This window comes from Oncorhynchus clarkii, chromosome 11 (assembly GCF_045791955.1).
Source record: "Oncorhynchus clarkii lewisi isolate Uvic-CL-2024 chromosome 11, UVic_Ocla_1.0, whole genome shotgun sequence".
Taxonomy (NCBI): domain Eukaryota; kingdom Metazoa; phylum Chordata; class Actinopteri; order Salmoniformes; family Salmonidae; genus Oncorhynchus; species Oncorhynchus clarkii.
Genome location: NC_092157.1, coordinates 18230803 through 18238150, shown reverse-complemented (window position 1 = coordinate 18238150; position 7348 = coordinate 18230803). Strand labels below are relative to the sequence as shown.

The window sequence follows — 7348 nt, the reverse complement described above, 5'->3', positions numbered from 1 at the left end:
AAGAACACACACACCAACCCATACCTTCAACTCACCTATGTGTGTGTAGCATGTGAAGGCTTCAGACTAGCCTTTCTAAGCACTCCATCAGAAAGAAAGAAAGAAAGAAAGAAAGATAATGAGAGAGAGAGAAAAAAAAGAGAGAGAGAGAGAGAGAGAGAGAGAGAGAGAGAGAGAGAACAGAAGAATACCAGAAACAGCTCAGAAGAATACCAGAAAGCAACCAGTAACCAAAATGTCCAAACCCTCTTAGATAACTTTCTGGATACCACATTCACTCACAGTAAAGAATGCATCAATCTGGCAAAACATCAACTGTATATACAGGAAAAGAAGCACAACTGAAATTGATTAAAAACTAAACACAAAAGACCACAGATGACAACTGGTTTGATGCAGATTTTTAAATTATAAGGAAAAAACTTAGAACACTATCCAACCAAAGGTACAGAGACCCAAATAATGGTGAAATAATGGTGAAATAATGTTGAATTACGCCTTTATTACTGTGAAATTTTAAAACTCTATAAACGTACACTCAGAACCAAAAAAGCACAGTGCAACAGCAAGCAGCTGACACTAATTGAGGAGTCCATAAACACAAACAAATTCTGACAAAATTGGAAAAACTAAAAAAATCTAAACAAGGGGAATTAGCGATACAAAATTCTGACATATTGGCAACCCATTTTAAAACACTCTACAACACCATTCAAATTAATACAAACGCAGAACAACCTCAAATTCATGAAGCTATAAAGGACAATCAAAATCCATTGGACTCCCCAATTACTGACCAGGAGCTCTATAAGAAACTTCAGGCCCTCAGATTTAAAAAAGCATGCATACCTGATGGCATCCATAATGAGATGCTCAAACTCACGAGTGCAAAATTCCAATTGGCTATATTAAAACTGTTTAATTTGATCCTGAGTGTAGGTTATTTCCCTGACATCTGGAATCAAGGACTCATAACCCCAATCTTTAAAAACGGAGACAAATTTGACCCTAACAATTAGAGGCAATACGTGCAGCATTAAAATTGGCAAAAGAACATAATTCTTTAACCAGGGGCGGGGCCTTCGTCAGGGTTGCAATCTGAGCCCTGCACTCTTGAATATTTACATCAATGAATTGGCCACTATTCTAGAAAAATCCTCAGCCCCTGGTGTTAGTCTCCACAATTCAGAGACTAAATGCCTACTCTTCACAGATGACCTATGCCTGCTGTCACCCACAGCACATGGCCTACAGCAGAGCCTGGACCTGCTAGAGCAGTACTGACTGACCTGGGCCCTGGCAGTAAACCCCAAAAAGACTAAAATAATGATTTCCCAGAGAAGATCCAGATCTCAGGGAATTAGTTCAAAGTTCTCAATTGGTACAACATATATAGAGTACTGCACACACTACAATTACTTAGGTTTAAAAATAAGCTCAACTGGACACCTTAGTTATGTAGTGAACTGAGAGAGAAAGCACGCAGGGCATTCTAAGACATTAAAAAAACTAATTAAAATTAAAATAACTATTAAAAGTTCAAACTAATTGAATGTGTCATTGAACCAATTGTACATCATGGCAAGGAGGGGTGGGGTCCACTTGCAAAACAAGATTTCACCAAATGGGACAAACACCCCATTGAAACCCTGTAAGCAGAGTTCTGTAAGATTCTCCTACATGTCCAGAGGAAAACTACAAACAATGCATGCAGGGCAGAATTAGGCCAATATCCACTAATAATAAAAACTCAAAAAAGAGCAACAGTGACCCCCTCTCATATCACTACCAAGCCCTGCAATGCCAAGAGCTGAGCAAAGAAAAGAGTCCCCTCATCCAGCTGGTCCTGGGGATGAGTTCACAAACCTGTTCTACTAACACACTGAAACCTCAGTCCCCTCATCCAGCTGGTCCTGGGGCTGAGTTCACCTGTTCTACTAACACACTGAAGCCTCAGTCCCCTCATCCAGCTGGTCCTGGGGATGAGTTCACAAACCTGTTCTACCAACACACTGAAACCTCAGTCCCCTCATCCAGCTATTCCTGGGGCTGAGTTCACCTGTTCTACTAACACACTGAAGCCTCAGTCCCCTCATCCAGCTGGTCCTGGGGCTGAGTTCACCTGTTCTACTAACACACTGAAACCTCAGTCCCCTCATCCAGCTGGTCCTGGGGCTGAGTTCACCTGTTCTACTAACACACTGAAGCCTCAGTCCCCTCATCCAGCTGGTCCTGGGGCTGAGTTCACCTGTTCTACTAACACACTGAAGCCTCAGTCCCCTCATCCAGCTGGTCCTGGGGATGAGTTCACAAACCTGTTCTACTAACACACTGAAACCTCAGGACCAGAACATCCAATCAATCAGGATAAAATAAATTACAACACAGTCAAAACAAACCACATTGTTTATTGGGAAACACAAACACAAGCACAAAGCAAAATGCTGTGCTATCTGGCCCTAAATTGACAGTACACCATGGTTAACTATTTGACCATGGTTACTGATCAAAACCTTAGAAAAACCTTGACAAATTACAGGCTCAGTGAGCACAGCCTTGCCATTGAGAAGGGTAGACACAGGAAAAGCTGGCTCCCTATAGAGGAAAGGCTGTGCAACCACTGCACAACAGCAGAACCTGAGACAGAGCTGCATTTCCTGACAAAATGTCAAAAATCTTAAACAATTAGAGAGTGTAATTTCCCCTAATTTGAAACCCTTATTCAAGGTTTCAAATACCTCTCTGATGAGAATAGACTACCCGTACTGTTGGGGGAGACGCAGAGAGCTGTGGGTTGGCAGCGCACTACATTGCTGCCTGCCAAAAGATGAGGGACAGTGTCTGACAGACCAATCAACCTGCACATGTCCTCTACTGTATGCTTATTGTTATTGTTGAATGTATGGTTATTTTGACCCTTGGTTATTGTTGTTACTGTTGTCCCGTTGACAATTTTGATTCTTATTATTTTCATATTGCAAATATCCAAAGTAAGCTTTGGCAATATGTACATTGTTACGTCATGCCAATAAAGCAAATTGAATTGAAATGAATTGAATTGAGAGAAAGAATGATAATGAGAGAGAGAAAGAGAGAGAGAATGAGAGAAAGAGAGAAAGAGAAAGAGAAAGATAATGAGAAAGAAAGAATGATAATGAGAGAGAAAGATAACGAGAGAGATGGGGAGAGAGAGCGAGAGGAGGGAGAGAGAGTGAGAGAGATGGGGAGAGAGAGCGAGAGGAGGGAGAGAGAGTGAGAGAGATGGGGAGAGAGAGCGAGAGGAGGGAGAGAGAGTGAGAGAGAGAGAGAGAGAGATGGGGAGAGAGAGCGAGAGGAGGGAGAGAGAGCGAGAGGAGAGAGAGAGAGTGAGAGAGAGAGAGAGAGAGAGAGAGAGGATAAATGAGAGAATATAACCATCCAGTGACCAGACCCCAGATTATTTTTTAATCAAATCAGTTGGCATGCTTGTAATTCATAAGCTCCTTGTATTAATCTTGCCTGTACTTGTGCCCTCTCCAATGACATATTCATTTTTCATAAGCGCAGGATTAGACAGCACGCATGTATGTGTTTTACTAATATCGCACCACATCCTTGTAACCCTTAAATTAGTTTTCCCCCTCTCCCTCTCTTCTTTCCTTTTGTTTTGTTCCATCCATCATTTGCCTGATAGACCCTGGCCAATGTATGTCCCCATCACAATGCTTTTTGCTCAATGGGAATTTAAAAGAGAAAAAAATGACACACACAAAATATATAATCTGCATCCATTTGTAATGTAAGAATGGTGGTGCATGATCAGAGAGGCGAGGCCTTGTGTTCTAATGGCTAACAGGAACATCCCCTGGAGCTAGCTAGCATCTGGTCTGGCCGTCCCCTTGCTTGGCTTGGCTACATCGAATTTATCCAAATATCCACTCACATCACATGGCCTGTTTATGGATGAGATGGAAATCCATGCCCAAGATGAATATTACATGGCCTCACTCTCTACCTTATTCTCCCTCCCTCCTGCATGCTATACCTCCATAATGTTGGGTTTAGTGGAGCAGAAGGAGAGCTGGGAGAGACAGCGAGGGCTATTCGTTTAGCTAGTCAACTATCTCTCAGCTCACACACACACCAAGCTAGTCATCTATCTCTCAGCTCACACACACACAGAGCTAGTCATATATCTCTCAGCTCACACACACACCGAGCTAGTCATCTATCTCTCAGCTCACACACACACCGAGCTAGTCATTTATCTCTCAGCTCACACACACACCGAGCTAGTCAACTATCTCTCAGCTCACACACACACCGAGCTAGTCAACTATCTCTCAGCTCACACACACACCGAGCTAGTCATGTATCTCTCAGCTCACACACACACTGAGCTAGTCATCTATTGCTCAGCTCTATGTCAGTGGCAGGGACTAAAGTCAAAAGTCCCCGTATTACCAGCAGCATCATTACCAGCAGCATAGTCTGATTTGGTCTGGCCTGGTTTGGTCTGGCCTGGTTTGGTCTGTCCTGGTCTGGTTTGGTTTGGCCTGGTTTCGTCTGGTCTAGTCTGGCCTGGCCTGGTCTGGTTTGACCTGGTCTAGTCTGGCCTGGTTTTGTCTGGCCAGGTCTGGTTTTGCCTGGTCTGGTCTAGTCTGGCCTGGTCTGGTTTGGCCTGGTCTGGTTTGGCCTGTTCTGGCCTGGTCTGGTTGCTTGTTGTTGTGCTCTGCTCTTGTTTTGCTCTTTTCCAGCTTAAAAAGTGAGATTTAGATTTAGTGCGTCCATCTCCGTGCCCAATCTGCGATGAGGATAATTGTAAAACACACAGCAGTAGACTCTGGGGAGGCAGCTTAAACACAAACCAAGAGAGTACTGTTTGTTCTCCACATATCCAAGACCAAGATCTCTTAAACAAAGAGTCACAGATAGAGATGGTGAGAAAGAGAGAGAGAGAGAGAGAGAGAGAGAGAGAGAGAGAGAGAGAGAGAGAGAGAGAGAGAGAGAGAGAGAGAGAGAGAGAGAGAGAGAGAGGTAGAGAGGGAGAGAGAGAGAGAGAGAAAGAGAGAGAGAGAGAGAGAAAGAGAGAGAGAAAGAGAGAGAGACAGAGGGAGAGATGAGAGAAAGAGAGAGAGAGAGAGAGAGGCAGAGGGAGAGATGAGAGAAAGAGAGAGAGAGACAGAGAGAGAGAAAGAGAGAGAGACAGAGGGAGAGACAGAGAGAGAGAGAGAGACAGAGAGAGAAAGAGAGAGAGAGAGAAAGAGAGACAGAGAGAGAGAGAAAGAGAGACAGAGAGAGAGAAAGAGAGAGAGACAGAGGGAGAGACAGAGAGAGAGAGAGAGAGAGAGAGAGAGAGAGAGAGAGAGAGACAGAGGGAGAGACAGAGAGAGAGAGAGAGAGAGAGAGAGAGAGAGAGAGAGAGAAAGACAGAGAGAGAGAGAGAGAGAGAGAGAGAAAGAGAGAGAGACAGAGGGAGAGATGAGAGCTTTTCCCTTGCTTCATTGACATTGTCTTTTTTTAATCCAGTGTCATTTTAGATGAATTTTAATCCATGTTTCATTTTCCATACAAATGTCCCCATGTGGATTCATTCCAGATTGCTTTGTGCAGTGTAGAGATGGAGCTTGTCAGTGGTATGGCTTAGGGGCCTCTCTTTAGAAATATCTTACTAAACAAAGCCCTTGCATGAAAATCAGCCTGTCAACTAAGGAAATTACTGACTCTACCTGCTTCAAATTAGCAAGGAAATTAGTCATTGTTTGTTTGGCCCAATGTTGTTGTATTCATTTCTCATCAAATTTGAATTTTACAGATGAGTGAAACGAAACGGAAAAAGTATGCAAACGAGATCAAATCTGGAATATTTTAGATGAACAAATTCCTATTTGCAAAACATGTTTGTTTGCACGGATGTGTCCCATAAATTTAGCCAGATTTGAAATTAGGGTTGGTCAATCTCTGCCGTTCCTAGATGTTAGATTAAAATATATTAAACATATTAGCATATTTAATTATAAGCCTACAGCTATTAGTTTTATTTTGATTTTAATCATTGCGTGGGTGAATGTCTTGGTCAATTTGTCAAATGTGACATCCGCTCCCTTCATATTTATCTCTCATTAAAAACAGGTCGAGGATTAAAAAAGGCAACAAATAAAAATAGATTGCCTAAAAAAATTGCATTAATTAAAATATACTTAATTTGGTCATCAGTTCCCCTTGAAAACATCTAGGTGCCTCTGCCCGTGTGACTTAGTGTACTGCTGTTTGCCTGGCTGTGCTGCTCTGTCCGTGTGACTTAGTGTACTGCTGTTTGCCTGGCTGTGCTGCTCTGTCCGTGTGACTTAGTGTACTGCTGTTTGCCTGGCTGTGCTGCTCTGTCCGTGTGACTTAGTGTACTGCTGTTTGCCTGGCTGTGCTGCTCTGTCCGTGTGACTTAGTGTGCTGCTGTTTGCCTGGCTGTGCTGCTCTGTCCGTGTGACTTAGTGTGCTGCTGTTTGCCTGGCTGTGCTGCTCTGTCCGTGTGACTTAGTGTGCTGCTGTTTGCCTGGCTGTGGGAGTGTAGTGTTCAAAGTGTGGCATTCTAATGTTATCAGGTGACTCTGAGGTCAGGATTATGCATAACCTTAGACCACTAGGCCTCTAAATCAACCTCTCTCTTTCCCTTTTCTCCCTCCTCTCTTTCTCTTTCTCTCTCTTCCCCACCCATCGCTCTCTCTCTCTCGCTCTCTCCCTCAATTCCTCTCCCCCCTCTCTATCTCTCTCCCTCCATTTTGCTCTCTCTACCTTCTCTCCCTCTCTCCCTCTCTCCCACCCTCCCTCTTTCTCTCTGTCCATTGTCAGGGTAAATTTACTGCCCTGTAACCTAAGCCCCTCTGCCAAATCTCAGGACTGCTAAATTGAATAGTAAATCCAACCTGCCTCTGACCAGCAGAGCCCTCTTAACAAAATCTTAGAAATATATATTATTTTACTGACTTGTACCCAATATTGTATTGCTCTATTTCAAATGTAATAGATTGTTTATGTTTAAAGATGAGATAGTAATTGTATATTTCTAAAGAAAAATGTGATAACACGTGATAACACATGAACCTCTAGTTTTTGTGAAAATGAAGTTTGCTGTGTTCGATTTACCGTAAAGGGCGCAAGCAGAAATACGTATGTGAGAAAACCATTAGGAGCGATTCTATTGTCGGCATTGCTTTTGAGGAACAATTTAGGACAGAATTATCCTGGTGTTCAAGAGAGAACTGAATTGGACACACTGGTGTATGTGTTTGAGTGTGTATCTGTGTGCGTCATGCACACATTCGTGTGTGCGTGTATATGTGTGTATGCGTGTGACTGTGTATACACTTGGCGT

General features: G+C 43.1%; 1 protein-coding gene across 3 annotated transcripts in view; it reads left to right on the top strand.

Annotated features, from left to right (window-relative positions):
• LOC139420319 (zinc finger homeobox 4) overlaps positions 1-7348 on the top strand; it is a 137113-nt gene that overhangs the window by 114244 nt on the left and 15521 nt on the right. The window lies entirely within an intron of this gene.